Genomic DNA, 15,952 nt, shown 5'->3' on the forward strand with positions numbered 1-15,952 from the left:
TTAATATTCTTTACACACATTTGGATCCTTCATAATCTGATTCTGTTTTCTCATCTTGGTATGGTTTTTTCTTTCCTTTTTTTGGCTAATTCTTGAGTGAAAAGAGATTGCAGGAAATTTATGGAACTAACCACACATGCAGTAGTTTATAATCAGAAGAGATATTTCTGCTCGTGAGGCATTAACATAGAGACTCCTTTAGCTATAGCGCTACAAATTTGCTGCTCTAAAATAGAGTTCGACATCAATGACGACTGAAGAATTGTTACGAACTCGCTGTTTAACCCGATCAGTGACATGCATACAATAATTTTAATTCTCAAATCTCTCTGAACTGATACTCCTTGATGGTATTTAATCATTTGGAGAGAGATGAAAGGGAGAACATGTGCATGTACTGAAAAGACAAAGAACTGTGTTTCTTGCATCCAAACTGAAAAGAACCAGACAAACACTAAATTTTTGTTTTAAAGGCTGTTTATCTCTACTGGCTGCGTGCAAAGATGTCACAAGGGGTCAGCCTCTTTTTCCTTTTTTTTCTCCTTTCGCAGAAAGCAAACAAAGAAGAGAAACTCAAGGAATCCTATGTTTCCAGCGTATTGTGCACAAGAGATGGCAAACAGTTAGATCCTGCAATGCTACTTTAACACAGTAATTAGCCAAGTTAATCAACCAGCATGCATGTCAGTTGGATCTTGATCGGGTCTATCTATAGGGGTCCACTAAGGCTTGGTATCGGATAGTTCGGATGCTAACAATTGGTGGATGATTTGAGTCTGCTACAATATTCTGTGCGTCTTCTTCAACCTCTCTAGCAAAGGGCTTAAACCCCAGAAAAACTCAGAAAACTTGGCAAAAACGAAAGTAGAATTAAGACAAATGAAGAACCTGTCTGCAGTCTGCACTCAAAGAGAAGAGAATTGAGATCTCCTGGCCGGGCCCCTGCAGTCTGCATTCAAAGAGCCTGGATACAAGCCGTGTTAATGCCCATACATAATAACAAGTATAAATGGATTAGCTGGCCATGAGAATCTCAATTAAGTGATTAGTTATGAATGAGAGGAAATGAAAGATTACGAGCGATAGATGCACAGGCGTGTTGTTTTATCACTTAATAATCCTATATCCCGACGGATGTGGATTCTAGTTTCTTATGCATGACCACGTTAAAGCTTCAAATATTAGCCTACAGATATCTGATTAATGCAGGCAACTCTACAACCAATGTACCTTGTTTCTCAACCTGCTGAGGACAATATTTTATTGATCCGAACTTATGATGACAGCATCACGTAAGACAACTGTGGTAAACAATCAACTTTAAATAATCTGCAAATAAAAACTTAAAGATTCTGTAGCTCCAAAAAGTTAAATATGGAGGGAAACATCATAAAAACAATAAAATTAAGTCAAATCAGCAATTTGGAAACAAACAAGCAAAATCCGGGAGGATTTGCATTGACCAAATAGACAGGAACCCTCTAATTCCCATCAAGATTCTTTTCCATCATCTCTCTAATATAACAACACATGAGAACGGAGAACCTGTGTGTGGACATGAATGCATCCAGTGTTGTGCAATGCACTTGAGATGCTGGCCAAAGCTTGCAGCACAAACTGGGAGACGACTTCCAATGATCTTTTGTACAAAAGGGTTGCAGAAGAGGAGGTAGCATTTTGTAACAACCACCTGAAGAAGAGGCAACCAATCTCTAAGCAAACACAGAGAATAGAAGGAGAAAAATGTCAAACCAAGATCGTTGTTTGTAACAGAATTGAACAATTACCTCTTTCGGTCTATCAACACAGATGCTGCACTTCAGTACTTCTTTGTACTCTTTAAGTTCGTGTCGAAGCCTTTGTACAGTTGATGATCCTTCAATCTGAACTTGAAGACGCAGCACCTTCCTCCGCGCCACTTCCATTTCTTCCTCATTCCTTTTCTTGCTAAACCTAATAGATGAATAAAGTGTAGAAACACTAACATGAATTTATCCCATGTACTTAGAGCAAACTGAAACATAGAAATTACTAAATATACTAGGCTTACCTTTGCCTCTCTAATTCTATCTGCAACTCCACCAATGCCGCCCGATTTCTCTCAATCTTAGATTGCGAGTCCTCCAGTGACTCCCTTGCCTGATGAGATGATCTTCTCACATCTGATATTTGTTTGTGTAATTTCCAATGAAACTGAGTTTTGAAATCTTGCTTCTGCAAGTTTCTGAACCTGATCTGAGAGGAACCTCAGCTGCAAAAGTAATTGCTCAAGAGTCAAAAATCATATTACTTTTAGAAGATTATTTCATACAAAATTAAGTCAATGAATACCTGATCCTCGATTCTTGCAGCTTTCATCTCATAGAAATCAAGAGATGCAATGGCTTGCTGAATCTCCTTCTCCTTGGTATGTTTTTCGAATAGTAGAGTATCTTGAGCTGCTTTGACCTCACACCTTCCAGAAAAAACTGAAAGAGGACCATAGTTTGCCTCACATGCTCTATACTGGAACAACAGATTAACAGATCTTCCGGATTTAAAATGATGCACTCTCGTCTAATCATAGTTTTCCCTGGGTGAGTTGCAAATGGAAGCTTCTATTCCATGTATGACCCTTTTTTTCATTTTGTTGTGCAAGAACGAATGAAAACATGGGAAAAATTGTTCACTTCTAAATACATGGCTGGTAGCTAGTGATAAGTTCAGTAAGCATATAGAATTAAAATACCAAGAGTTCCTTTCAATTTATGGCAGTAAGCAGCAGAAAAATATACAAGGTAACATGATACTAGTACATAAACATTTCAATGAAAGAATATCAAAAATCAAATAATTTGATTATCTTGGTGTTATAGTCATCCCTCTCTGTGATTTGCTGCAATAGCTGCTGATTTTGTGTCTGCATGTCATCATATGCCTGTCCAATTGATTGTGGAGAAAACCAAAATACCACGCTCAATAAAACATCTACAAAAGGCAGACCCAAGACTAAACAAGAAGAGACAAACCTCTAATTCGGATAAGTAAGCCTCATTTTCTTCATTTTTGGATTTCAAAACATCAGAATGCCTAGCCTTATCCCTGAAATAGCAATATAATTGACATTTTTCACACCCTTCTCATAAGCCCATTGTTTGATATATAAAATCTAGATGAGAATATAAATAAAGCAGCCAACTGCATCAATACCAGACATAATACTTCCAGTACATTTATATCTGGCTAATGAGAATTTCTTCCAAAGAAAATCGCTTCAGCTTCATTGGCTGTCTTAACACGTGACTCCAAATTTTGCTCATCAATACAAGATTTCAAACTATGAACACGAGCCCATGCCTTATATTCTGAATCTCTAGCTTCCCAAACATCTCTGCAGTCACCGATAAAATAATTATAACCATCTGGAACTGCACCTCAAGAATAGAACCATATCAAGGGCTGCAAGAGCAGCGCTGTTGGTTTGATTTGAACACCCAGAATGACATATCAAATAATTGTTTGAAATAAATTTTCAAACTCTCAATGTCAATAATCAAAACCTAACCTCCAAACATACTAAAACCTATATATAAGCGTAATAAGCCCTGGTTATAAGTCCATGGGAAAATAAAGTCCATCTAACCCAAACAAGGACTAACAAAATAAACCAAACAAATAAGCCTACTAATACATTAAATGCTACTTCCTAGTTTACATCTAGAATAGACACGCTTCCAACTAGGCAGAAAGTTCATCATCCACAATGTAACCAGACAAGATATATCATAATCAATATAACATAAAATATCCAACATCCTCCATACTTGGCAGACAACAATTTCCGATAAACATAAAACTAAAACACACAAGAAAAATATGTTTATTCTAACTACAAGCAGCACTTAATGGGATAAACTTGTGAAAGAAATTTGTCAAAACATTGCTCTGGTATTCAGGAAATTCTAGTAAAGAAAATCAACTTCAATTCAAATTACGCACAAAATCCCTGCAGAAGATATTAAAAGAAAGCATCATTTACAAATAATCTAACCTTAAATCAGTAAATCCATGCCCATACATATCCCATATCAACTTCAACTCCACATCACTTTCCTTCAAATCCTGTACCTACATTTAAAAATATATATATATATAAAAAGATCTTAGAAGAAAGATGGGCATAAAGGCTGACAATAATAGATTTTACAGGTGATAGGAGGCATATTTTTACCTTAATTTGAATAAGCATCAATTCCCCATCGCAGCTTTCTCGAACACAGATTTAACCAACCATACCATAGCTTGCAACTTGTTTATTTCAGCAACTTGCTCAGTGGATCTGACAGATAAGTTCTCACTCTTTCACCTGTTCACAAATAATTTTTTATAAAATTCTTTACAGTCCTTAAAGCAAAACCAGGAATAAAACAACTTATAGAGGTACTAACCTTCCTATTGAGAGTAGTGGAAAGAGATTGCACGTCAGCGCGGAGAGAATGAATATCCACAGCAGCCTCTTTGTATTTACCTAACTGACTCTGCATCAAACTCAATTCCTCAGGAAAGGGAGAAAGCAAGCTTTTAAACTCTGCAATTATTTCCTTCCTTCCTGGAGCATAAATGCATTTTTAAGCAGATTTTCAGCAAAAGGGTAGAAGATTAAAATCAGAGCAAGGATCATTTAACTTCCTTCCTGGTTCTCTAGATGCCTCTTCCAGCTTAGCTTCAATTCTCTTTCTTTCATCAATTTGCCGCCTTATATCTACCCCCATATTAGAAGCTCTAGCATCAGAAACTGCCAATGATCTCTGAAATACGTCAGCTATATCAATTCTTGTAATCAACTCCTTTTCTCTCCAAGCCAGATTATCTTTCTCAACCTAAAATTTTGAGGAGGAAAGTTACAGTTAGCATGGGAATTGGACACCCTCAATAAAAAAGACACAAAAAAGGCATAAATGAAACTACCGACCAGTAACAACCTGTAGTTTCTCATAAAAATCCTGATAGCGGGAAACTTCTGATTTTGACTTTTCTAGTTGATCCCTGACCAGAAGGTATACTTGGGAAGAGGAATTACACTTTATGCTCTTCAATGTGTTCTGTCAAGCAAAAATACTCATTCACTTTTATATGACTGAATAATAGAACTGTGTGCTCAGAAATGAAGAGAAAAATCAGTAAAGTAAACCTGCAAACCAGATAGCTGCTGTAATATTTTTATTCTTTCCTCATGAAGACCTTTTAGTTCTGTTAGTCGAATAGATGCTTGATCCTGTCAACGCTCCAATTAAATTATCCTGGTTAACTTTCATTTCCAGCAATTTACAAGTGAAAGGAAATTGGGAAGTACCAACAGCGTTTTGAGGGTATACTCCATTTCTTGCAGATCTTTATTCTTAAGTTTGACCTTATCACCAGCAACATGCTTAACGCTGAGGTTTAAGACAGGAAAGAATGCAGCTTTTGTTGCATCTCTTTCTGCTTTAAGAGTTGCCAATTGGCAATTACTTTCCTGCAGTTCTGCAACTGCACTTTCTAATTCATCTGCAAAACACACAGCAAAATATGAATCAAACATGTAGATACTTCAATGACATATGGTATCTTATAGTTTGTCTAAGGTGCAAGAATAGTGTGGATGACATAAATTAAATAATTACATTGCAGGCAAGGGCACTGTTTTTCTTCCATGCCACCACATAAATGCAAGATTAGTCCATGTCAGATGTGCTTAGAACATATCTATTCCAGATATATTTTCTTAGGAGGAAACTGAGGATGTCGCTTCAAGACAACCAATTAATGTCACAACGGCTTAATAAACAGGCCCATTTAGACCACATATAAAAGTTACCTTTTAGACGTTTAAGCTCAGATTTATTCTTTGCATCAATATCTCTATGGTTCTGCAATTCCCTGGCAAGAGATCTGTGTTTCAAATGAATATCACCTATTGCAAGCCTCAAATTCTTAACTTCTGATTTTAGATCACTAAATGCCTTCTGCCTGCATGAACCTAGAATAAAGAGACATTAACACAATGAACAGAATAATAACTCCAGAAAGATTTTATTTTTAAAAGGACTTTACTGATCACAATTTACTTTTTCCAATGAACACATACTATCGCTAGGAAAATCTTTTTGAACTACAGCACATAATCCATCCTTCAGGCGCCATAGGTCATTAATGGCAGTCTGTTCTTTATCTTCTTTCATCTGCGCTGGAAAATTATTGGAAGAGGAACTTTCAGTTGCACCTGTCTCCATAAGTCTACTAAGAAAAGCATCCTCAGTAGGAGATAGGACCCCATCTACATAGTAATGCAAAAGTCTTCTTAGCAAATATATATACAAAACAATAAACCAAATATTGAAAACAGAAGAACTATAAAGCTCCTATAAACCAGAATCGCAAAATTTAACTTGAACATATAAATTACAACAAGAAGAAAGCATAGTCCTTGTAAATATCTTCACAGTTCATTACAGACGACTAAGACAATAATTAAAGAAAGCAAAGCATGGAAGAAAAGTCCCACCCTCTGTATTAGGTGCACGTTCACCATCTTGTCTTCCCAAGCCCGGTCCTGACATTTTAAGACCCTAGGCCAGAAGGTGATGACAAGAAGATAAGTAGGGGCCCATACCTAGATTTCTCCAATCATTAAAATAGAACCCCACTAAATTACTATATTTTCAAGTTTTTTAAATAAAAAATAATGTTTAATTTTTTTTTAATTATTAGAACCCACTAAATTACCATATTTTCAAGTATTTAAAATAAAAAAGTATGTTTAAAAATATTTTTTAATTATTAAACTTAAAAATAATTTAAAAAATGGGCCCCTCTAAGTTTGGGGCCTTAGACGGTCGCCCCCTGGTCTATGCCCAGGGCCAGCCCTGTGTCTTCCATACTAATCCACATTGTCAATCCGTTTGGTATAGCAATTTAAAAAATTTCTTTCAGAAGCTAACTAATCCACAACGTGAGGGACAAAATAGTATCTTTCAGAATAAATATATGATAAAGTCTCTTACCTGATTGTTGATTGTCTCATCATTTATATTGGATTTTGAGGGATCACCCACAGTCTTTGAGGTAGCTCTCACTCTATTGCTTTTATTTATGATTGTCTAGAAAAACAATACAAGTATAAAACCATAAACTATAGATCATATTAGATTAGATCAAATATAAAAAAAAACTCATTGTTTTCTTTTGTCTTCATGATGAAAGAGATGAGAAATAAAGCTGGGATAGTGGCTAAAACGGTTAAACTGAGGGTTTTAAAATAATATTTATATAATAAATACAAATAAATTTCTCTAAAAACTAGTTTCCCTTTAAAACTCAATTTCCTTTAAAAGAAAATAGAAGAAAATTTATTTCTCATTAATTGAAAATCGTCCAGTTTATTTAAATATAACTCTTTAATCGACTAAACTGTTATAATTAAATAAATAAAGTTGATTTAATTTAAAATTTAAATTAATCAATTTTTCTCATCCCTAAATTTACATATCACAATCTGATTATAGGGATAGCTATTTTTATTAAGGGTGAGCTACATTAGGTGATTAAATTATTAGGATGAATTATATTTTAAGTATAAAAATTGTCTAATAAAATACTAGGATTTAATTTGATTTCAATTTAACTTTTAGTAGTCAAATAACGTAACATTTAAGTAAATTTATATAAAAATGCATTTATTTCTCATTAATAAAAACCAACGTTTTTAAAACCGGACCGGACATTGAACCGGTGAATGTACTAGTTTATCGGTTCACTTGTTCAACTGGGTTCAACCGTGGTTGAACGTGATTTTATATAAAATAATTTTTTTTTTAATTTTACATAATATTCAAAGCAATATTAATATATATGTAACATTTTTTTAAGTTTACAATATTAAAAGGTATAAAAATATTACAAGTCATAACATATATAAATTAAAAACCATAAAATCAAGTGAAACAAAATGATTCAAATTAACTACAACATAATATTTAAGGTAAACATATTAAATAATAAATATAATTACATAACTATAATCAAAAAAATAAAATTGGGGCTTAAAAAATCATAACAAATGATGTCATTTGGTTTAATTTTATTTAAAAAAAACAATCTCACATGGCTAAGAAACATAGAAGAACATCCCAAAAGTTTAAAGAGTAAAAATATCAGAACAAAACAATCCCACATGGCTAAGAAAAATAGAAGAACATCCCAACTTACTTCTATAAATAATAGAGGTAATTTGACATTCAAAATCATGGAGCCTTTTGGTGAGCACAGAGCGAACTATTATTTCGCTTCAATTGAGCTCAAATTTTAGGCTTCAATCGAACTTCTAATTTTTTTTTTAGTTGCAGCCTTTTCGAGTTCAAGTTTTAATATTATATTTTGAGTTCGAGTTGAACTTGATAATTTTTAGCTTGTAAGTTTTTGAGTCGAGTTGAGCTTACTTTTAAAGTTTTCGAGTTTGAGTCGAGCTCACCAATACTCGAATTTGACTTGGCTCGTTGAACAAACAACGTCGTTTGGTATAATTTTTTTTAAAAGAAAAAAATGAACCGGCGGTTCAAATCGATTTTGCCGGTTTTCAGATGGTTCACCCCGGTTTTACCGGTTTTCAGCCGGTTCTACTGGTTTTCAGCCGGTTTTACTGGTTTTCAGCCGGTTCATTGCCAGACCGATTTTGTGAGGTAACCGGACCGGACAGGCCACCGGTTTACGGTTCAATCGGCCGGTCCGGTGATAAAAACAACTCCATAAATTTATTAAATACATGATTTTTTTATCATCTGTATTAGTTAGTAGTGTTTATATTTAGGAAATCGCTTTTTCAAGTATTTGAGATTTTCGGGTGCTAAAAACCGGTTTTGCAGGGTTTCAGCCGGTTCACCCCGGTTCTACCGGTTTTCAGCCGGTTCATTACCATACTGGTTTTGTGAGGTAACCGGACTGGACATACCACCGGTTCACGGTTCAACCAGCCGGTTCGGTCTAGTTTTGATAACCATGATAAAAACAACTCCATAATTTTATTAAATACATTATTTTTTATCATCTGTATTAGTTAAGAGTGTTTATATTTAGGAACTCGCTTTTTCAAGTATTTAAGATTTTCGAGTGCCAAAAACTTGATACATGTCTTAGCCAGTAATATGTGGGTACCCGTAAGTCGAGTAACCATAAAACCTGATACCATTATTTTCAGGTCATCGATACCCGATTAATATTTATTTTATTTATTTAATTTAATTTTCAACAAAAAGATACTTAAGGCTCTTGTACTTTTGTGAAAAGATCAATTTGACCATCGAATTATTGTTGCATTCAATGCGACCCTCAAATTTAGAAAAAAAAAATAACGTGACCCTTTAATCAATAGCTTCTATTGTTAACCATTATAAAACAGTGTAATAAAAAATATTAAAAAATAGTTATACAACTAAGAAGAGTTTTGTAGTGAATATAACATGATTGACAGAAGTAAACTTCACCTAAACTTAATGTAAAAATAATAATAGAAAATTTATCCTAATTTGGTTAATATATATTGTTCAATTTTTTTAGAAACTTAATTTTCATTTTCACTATTTTGATAATATATTTTGCTATTATATTTTATTTGAAAATGTCTTTGAATTATATGTATCACAAAAATTTTATTTTTATGAACATTTTGTTTTATAATAATAATTATATTTTCTCATTATAATAAAAATGTGTAACTACAAACATAATTTTTTCATAAACAACTAAAATAATTTATTAATTAAAAAATAATTTTTTTGTTGTTATAATTTTTCTATAACAATAACTAAAAAACTTTTACTATATAATATTTTTGACAAAAAAATAGGGATTTTTTTTAATAGTATAATTTTTCATAATCATTAAAATATATAACTACAAAAATAATTGATTACAAAAAACTTGAATTTTATTATCTCATGTGATAATTTTTTCTATAACAATAACTATAAATTATAATTACAAAACTTATCAATATTGCTTTTTGAAACAAAAAAAGTGGAGAAAAATATTTATCATATGTTATCACTATAATTAAAATTTATAACTACAAGTATAATTTATCACAAAAATGTGAATACCATTATTTTTTGTGACAATGTTTTTTTGTAATAATTATAAACACTTGTAGTTACAAAAATTGTTACTATATGATTTTTCTGATGCAAAAAAATATAGAGAAAAATCTTTATGACAATATATTTTGTTGCTATATAACATTTTTGATATTAAAAAATAGGGAGAAATGGTTCTGATAGTATAATTTTTCATAATTATTCAAAAATGTAAGTACAAAAATAATTTATTACAAAAAACTTGAATTTTATTATTTGATATGATAATTTTTTCTATAACAATAACTATAAATTATAATTATAAAAATTGTCAATATAACTTTTGAAAAAAAAATGGAGAAAAATAATTATGATAATTAATATATGATATCATTATAGTTAAAATTTATAACTACAAATATAATTTGTCACAAAAACGTGAATATCATTAATTTTTGTGACAATGTTTTTTGTAATAATTATTAATTCTTATAGTTACAAAATTTGTCACTATATGACTTTTTTTATGCAAAAAAATATGGAGGGAAATATTTGTGACAATATATTTTGTCACTATAGTTAAAACATATCACGACAATTTTTACTAAAAACTTGAATCTCATTATTTGTTGTGAAAATTTTTGTAACAATAATTATAGCTTATAGTTACAAAACATGTCACTATATGATCTTTTTTACAAAAAATTGGAGATAATCATTTGTGACTATACATTTTGTCACTATAATTAAAATATATAATTATAAACAAAATTTGTCACAACAAATCTAAATCTCATTATTTGTTGTGACAATTTTTTCTATCATAGTTACTAAAACTTTTAGTTACAAAAATTGTCACTATATGTCTTCAATTTGGCGCCAAAAAATTGGAGGGAAACATTTGTGACAAAAATTAGTAATAAAATTTAATTTGTTACCATATGTTATACATGTTTGTTAATTGTGACAAATTATTATGACGATTTTAGCTTTTGTCATAATTGTATATTTTTTTTAATCTAATGTGACGATTATTTATTTTGTCACCAAAAAACTACTAATAGTGACAAAATTAATTTTGTGAAAATAGTAGAAATTTCTTGTAGTGAAGAAACTCCAAGGTAATGTTCTCTTTTTTCCCCTAAAACCAGACCCAAGGATTTCACCCTTGTCATCTCGTACTATGAAGGCCGAGGTTGATTTCTTGTCTTGATAGGAGAAATTGGCATCTACATTAATCTTTGCTGAGGAGGAGGATGGAGGCTGCCAGCGGGACAAAACATGGGTGTGAGGATGATTCAATGCAGCAGATAGTGAGTTGATTTCGGCTAGATGACTGCAAATAGAGGTAGTCACGTCCTCAATTCTTGAATGCGACGTTCATGAACCAATATATTCCTGGAAAACCCAAGTCATGACTGCAAATAGAGGTAGTCACGTCCTCGATTCTTTGAATGCAAATAGTGATAACAATGGCGTTATGTCTATCTCTGTTGTTAGATTGAAATAAGAGCAATATCCATTCTTTGAAATCCCGCAAATTAGTTTCTTGAGGCCAGCTGAAGTTGAGACTAGACCAAACTGCTTTTGCAAAAGGACAATCCTTGCTGATGTGTGTTGTGTCTTCCACAGTAGCTTGACACCTAGGGCATTTAGCATTCGAAGTCACCCGCTTGATAAACAAGTTGTGCATGGGAGGGACGTTGTTGTTCATAAATTTCCAAAGGAGGATTTTGGCCTTCGATTAACACGTTGTATTCCAAACAAAATGGAATATATTATTCACTGAGCTTTCAGAGTTATCTTGATCTCTTATTAAAGCCTTGTATCCACTACCGACAGAGTATGTACCCGAACATTCTCCTCTCCAAAACTATAACATCTTCTTCTGAGGAAGTAGGCTGCCGAATATTTATAATACGAGCAGCCTCTTCTTCATTAAAAATAGATAGAATTAATTCAGTATTCCACCTATTCTCATTACGAATAATGAGATCCAAGACCTTTTCGAGCTGAGATAAATTGGTGTTTTCCAGCCTTTTAACCGAAACTCTGGAAGCCAGAAATCGTTCCATATGTCGACTGACATCCCATTGCCGATTCTCCAACCCAGACCCATATCAAGAAACCTTCTCGCACTCCAAATACTCCTCCAAAAACATGTTAAGCTTAAACAAATATATCATACACTAGTTAAGCCATAAAATCAGCACATTACTCGAGATCATAAAACACATCAAGTGAGGTGCGTAGTATTAGGATGAGAAAGGAAAGCAAAGATTTCAGAAAATGTATATTGATGAACATTCTGATTGCAATACATGAGCTGTGTTTTTATACAACACAAGTGATCCAGCTTAACAGAAGCTCAACCGCTTCCTAACTGCCTAACCTCTCAACAGTTTCCTAACCGCCTAACTTCCTCTGAACGGCTACTGCCAGCATGGCACATCAATGTGGAAAGAAGACTTCATACAGCTAACATTCTCCCTGCTCCTTCTCGTCTTCAGAATTAGACTTGTTGAACACATATTTTGGATCGAAACTCTTCAAATGCAGTCCTGGCCAGTGGCTTGGTGAAGCCATCTGCTATTTGATGCATGGCTGGGACGTAGCTGACGTTTAGCTGATCTGCTGCTACTTTCTCACGCACAAAGTGAACATCAAGATCGACATGTTTGGACTGAGCATGGTATACCGGGTTCGCGCTCATGGCCACAGCGCTGGTGTTGTCACACCAGATTACTGGCTTGTGACTCTGATGGATGCCAAGGTCAGACAGTAAAGCTTGAACCCATGTTATGTCAGCTGCTGTGTCTGCTACACTCTTGTATTCAGCCTCCATCGTGGACCGAGAGACTGTTCTTTGTTTTTTTGAGCACCAAGTAATGAGGCACTTGCCAAGGAATACCCCATATCCAGTAATAGATCGCCTGTCATCGATGCTGGCACCCCAATCAGCATCAGCAAAGGCAGTTATATCTAAGCTATTTCCAACACGTGAGAATGAAAGTCCAAAGTTAAGTGTTGCTGATAGGTATCGCAATATTCTTTTCACAGCCACGAAGTGAGTTTCTCTTGGTGCATGCATATGTTGGGCAACTTGTCCTACACCGAATGAAATGTCAGGTCTTGTGTGGCAAATGTATAGTAATGAGCCCACTATGCTTCTGTATTCGCTGGCATTCTGAATCAATTCACCCTCTTCATGAGATAGTTTAGGAGATACAACCATGGGTGTAGCACAGCTTGCTGCATTTAGCATCCATGTTTTCTCCAGTAGTTCAAGGATGTACTTTTTTTGACTCAGAACAACTGAGTTGTTGCGATGTTTTACTTCAATACCTAGAAAGAAGCTTAGCACTCCTAGGTCTTTTAGTGAGAACCGACTTTGCAGCATTGAAACAACGTTCTCTATAGCACTGGAATTTTGTCCTGTAATGACTATATCATCCACGTAAACAAGTGCATATGTATAGTTGCCATCATTTTGTTGAATAAACAACGACGAGTCTGCACGGGACACTACAAACCCCATTTGCATCAGGTTTTCCTTAAGTTTGGCATGCCAGTTGCGGGGTGCCTGTCGAAGCCCATAAAGAGCCTTCTTGAGTTTACACACTAGAGGTCGGTTGCACTCGTCTTCTTGTTCGAACCCAGGAGGTTGTTGCATGAACACCTCCTCGGACAGATATCCGTTGAGGAAGGCATTATTGATGTCAATATGCCGAAGTTCCCAACCATTCGAGACTGCTACAGCTAAAACTGTATTGAATGTTGAAAACCGAACTACAGGACTGAAGGTGTCCTTGAAGTCCTGGCCTGGAACTTGTGAGAAGCATTTTGCCACCAAGCGTGCTTTGTATCTATTCACTGAGCCATCGGGGTTGCATTTAACACGAAAGAGCCATTTGCATCCTACTACCATTCTGTCTTTGGGAAGTCTAACTAGAGTCCATGTACCATTATTAGTTAGAGCTTTATACTCTTCATGTACTGCTGCAGCCCAGTGAGGGGATTGAAGAGCAGCATCAATTGTATTGGGAACATCATCATCATCCATTATACTCGAAAATACCTTGGGCTTGAAAACTCCACATCGACTACGAGTCATCATATGATGGACTCGAGTCTGAGGAGTACCAGCAGATTCAGACACGGTAGGAGCATCGTCATCAGACTCAGGAATGTTACCTTGAGTATCATTAGCTGGTACACTTTCAACATCTGCACTTATATCGGCTGCCGTATCAGGTGCAGTCTCAGTTGAAATAGTAGCATCAGAAGCATGTTGTATGACATCATCTGGAACATGCTGGGTTTCGTCAATATCTATCTCAAGTGTGTTGGGAGCCTCTGTACCATTATCCTCTTCATGCATATTAGTTGTATTAGTCAAGTTTGATGGAGCTGGACAGCAGGAGTTTCTGAATGTTGTAATAATTCGAAGGGTCTGAGCATTCGGATTGACTGCAGGATCTAGGGAAGTACAGCTACCTTTCCCTGCAAATGGAAAAATAGATTCGTTAAACACAACATGACGAGAAACATATACTCGTCCATCGGGAGCTAAGCATTGGAAGCCTTTGTGCTGTGGGCTAACTCCCAGGTAAGTGCATTCTTGTGATCGGAATGACAGCTTGTGCTTTTGAAACATTCTCATATGCGGGAAGCATTGGCAGCCAAAGGTCTTCATCATAGAGTATTCGGGTTTCTTGCCAAACAATTTTTCAAAAGGCGACATATCTTGTAATACTTTAGTTGGCAGGCGATTAATTAAGTGTACAGCAGTGGTGACAGCATATGACCAATACTTGATTGGTAAGGACGCCTGGGCTAACAATACTAAAGCTAGCTCAACAATGTGACGGTGTTTCCTTTCTACCACACCGTTTTGCTCAGAGGTGTGTGGACACGTGAGCCTATGTATAATGCCAGCACGAGCCAGTAAGTGTGAAATGCTGCGAAATTCACCGCCCCAGTCCGTCTGCAGTGCTTTGATCTTGCTCCCGAACTGATTAGATATAAGTTTCTGAAACAGTTGAAATGCCAAATATGCTTCATCTTTGTGTTTTAAAAGGTAAATCCAGGTGTGTCGAGTGTAGGCATCTACAAATGATATGTAAAACTTAAATCCATTGGAGGACATATGTGGGGGTCCCCACAAATCTGAATACACAAGTTCAAACGGGGAATTAGTCAATGTATTGGATTCATTGAAAGGAAGTTTATGGCTTTTGCCTACATGGCATGCAACACACTTTTTATTTATATGAGAATGAATTTTAACACCTATTGCAGAAGCTATTTTTGATAACGTCTCAGCAGCTGGATGTCCAAGTCGGCGATGCCATAGCTCATCTAACCGAGTAGAATCAAGACTATTATTTGTTTGGGCAATGTTAGCCTCTAGAGGTTCATCCATGACAAACGAATACAAACCATCAGTTTCTTCTCCTTGAAGTAGCAATGTTCCAGTCGCTTCATCCCGAATACAACATCGATTTGCATGAAATTCAATGAAGACATCATTGTCCTTAGCAAGCTTCGAAACCGAAAGCAAATTTCTGGTTATTTGTGGCACATGTAGCAAATTATTCAAGAAAAGTACACGCGATGAGGTGTTTACTTGAGCATGACCAACCAAAGCAACATCGAGAGGCATACCATTCCCAATTAAAAGCTTACCTGGTCCACGATATTCAGAGGAGTTCATGACCTTATTGGCATCAGCAGTGACATGATGCGTGGCACCTGTATCAACCACCCAACAGTCAGATTGCATAGAGGCTGTGTGAACTTGTGGTTGATCGCTTGCAGCATATCCATTTCGCTTCATGGCACAACATTCACAGCCATCATCAGCA

At 35.0% G+C, this 15,952-nt stretch overlaps 1 pseudogene; it reads right to left on the bottom strand.

Annotated features, from left to right (window-relative positions):
- Positions 1-1,293: 1,293 nt before the first annotated feature.
- Positions 1,294-6,578, bottom strand: LOC120141112 (annotated as a pseudogene).
- Positions 6,579-15,952: the final 9,374 nt, after the last annotated feature.

Source organism: Hibiscus syriacus, unplaced genomic scaffold (genome assembly GCF_006381635.1).
Source record: "Hibiscus syriacus cultivar Baekdansim isolate YM2019G1 unplaced genomic scaffold, ASM638163v2 tig00110793_pilon, whole genome shotgun sequence".
In the NCBI taxonomy this organism is placed as follows: Eukaryota; Viridiplantae; Streptophyta; class Magnoliopsida; order Malvales; family Malvaceae; genus Hibiscus; species Hibiscus syriacus.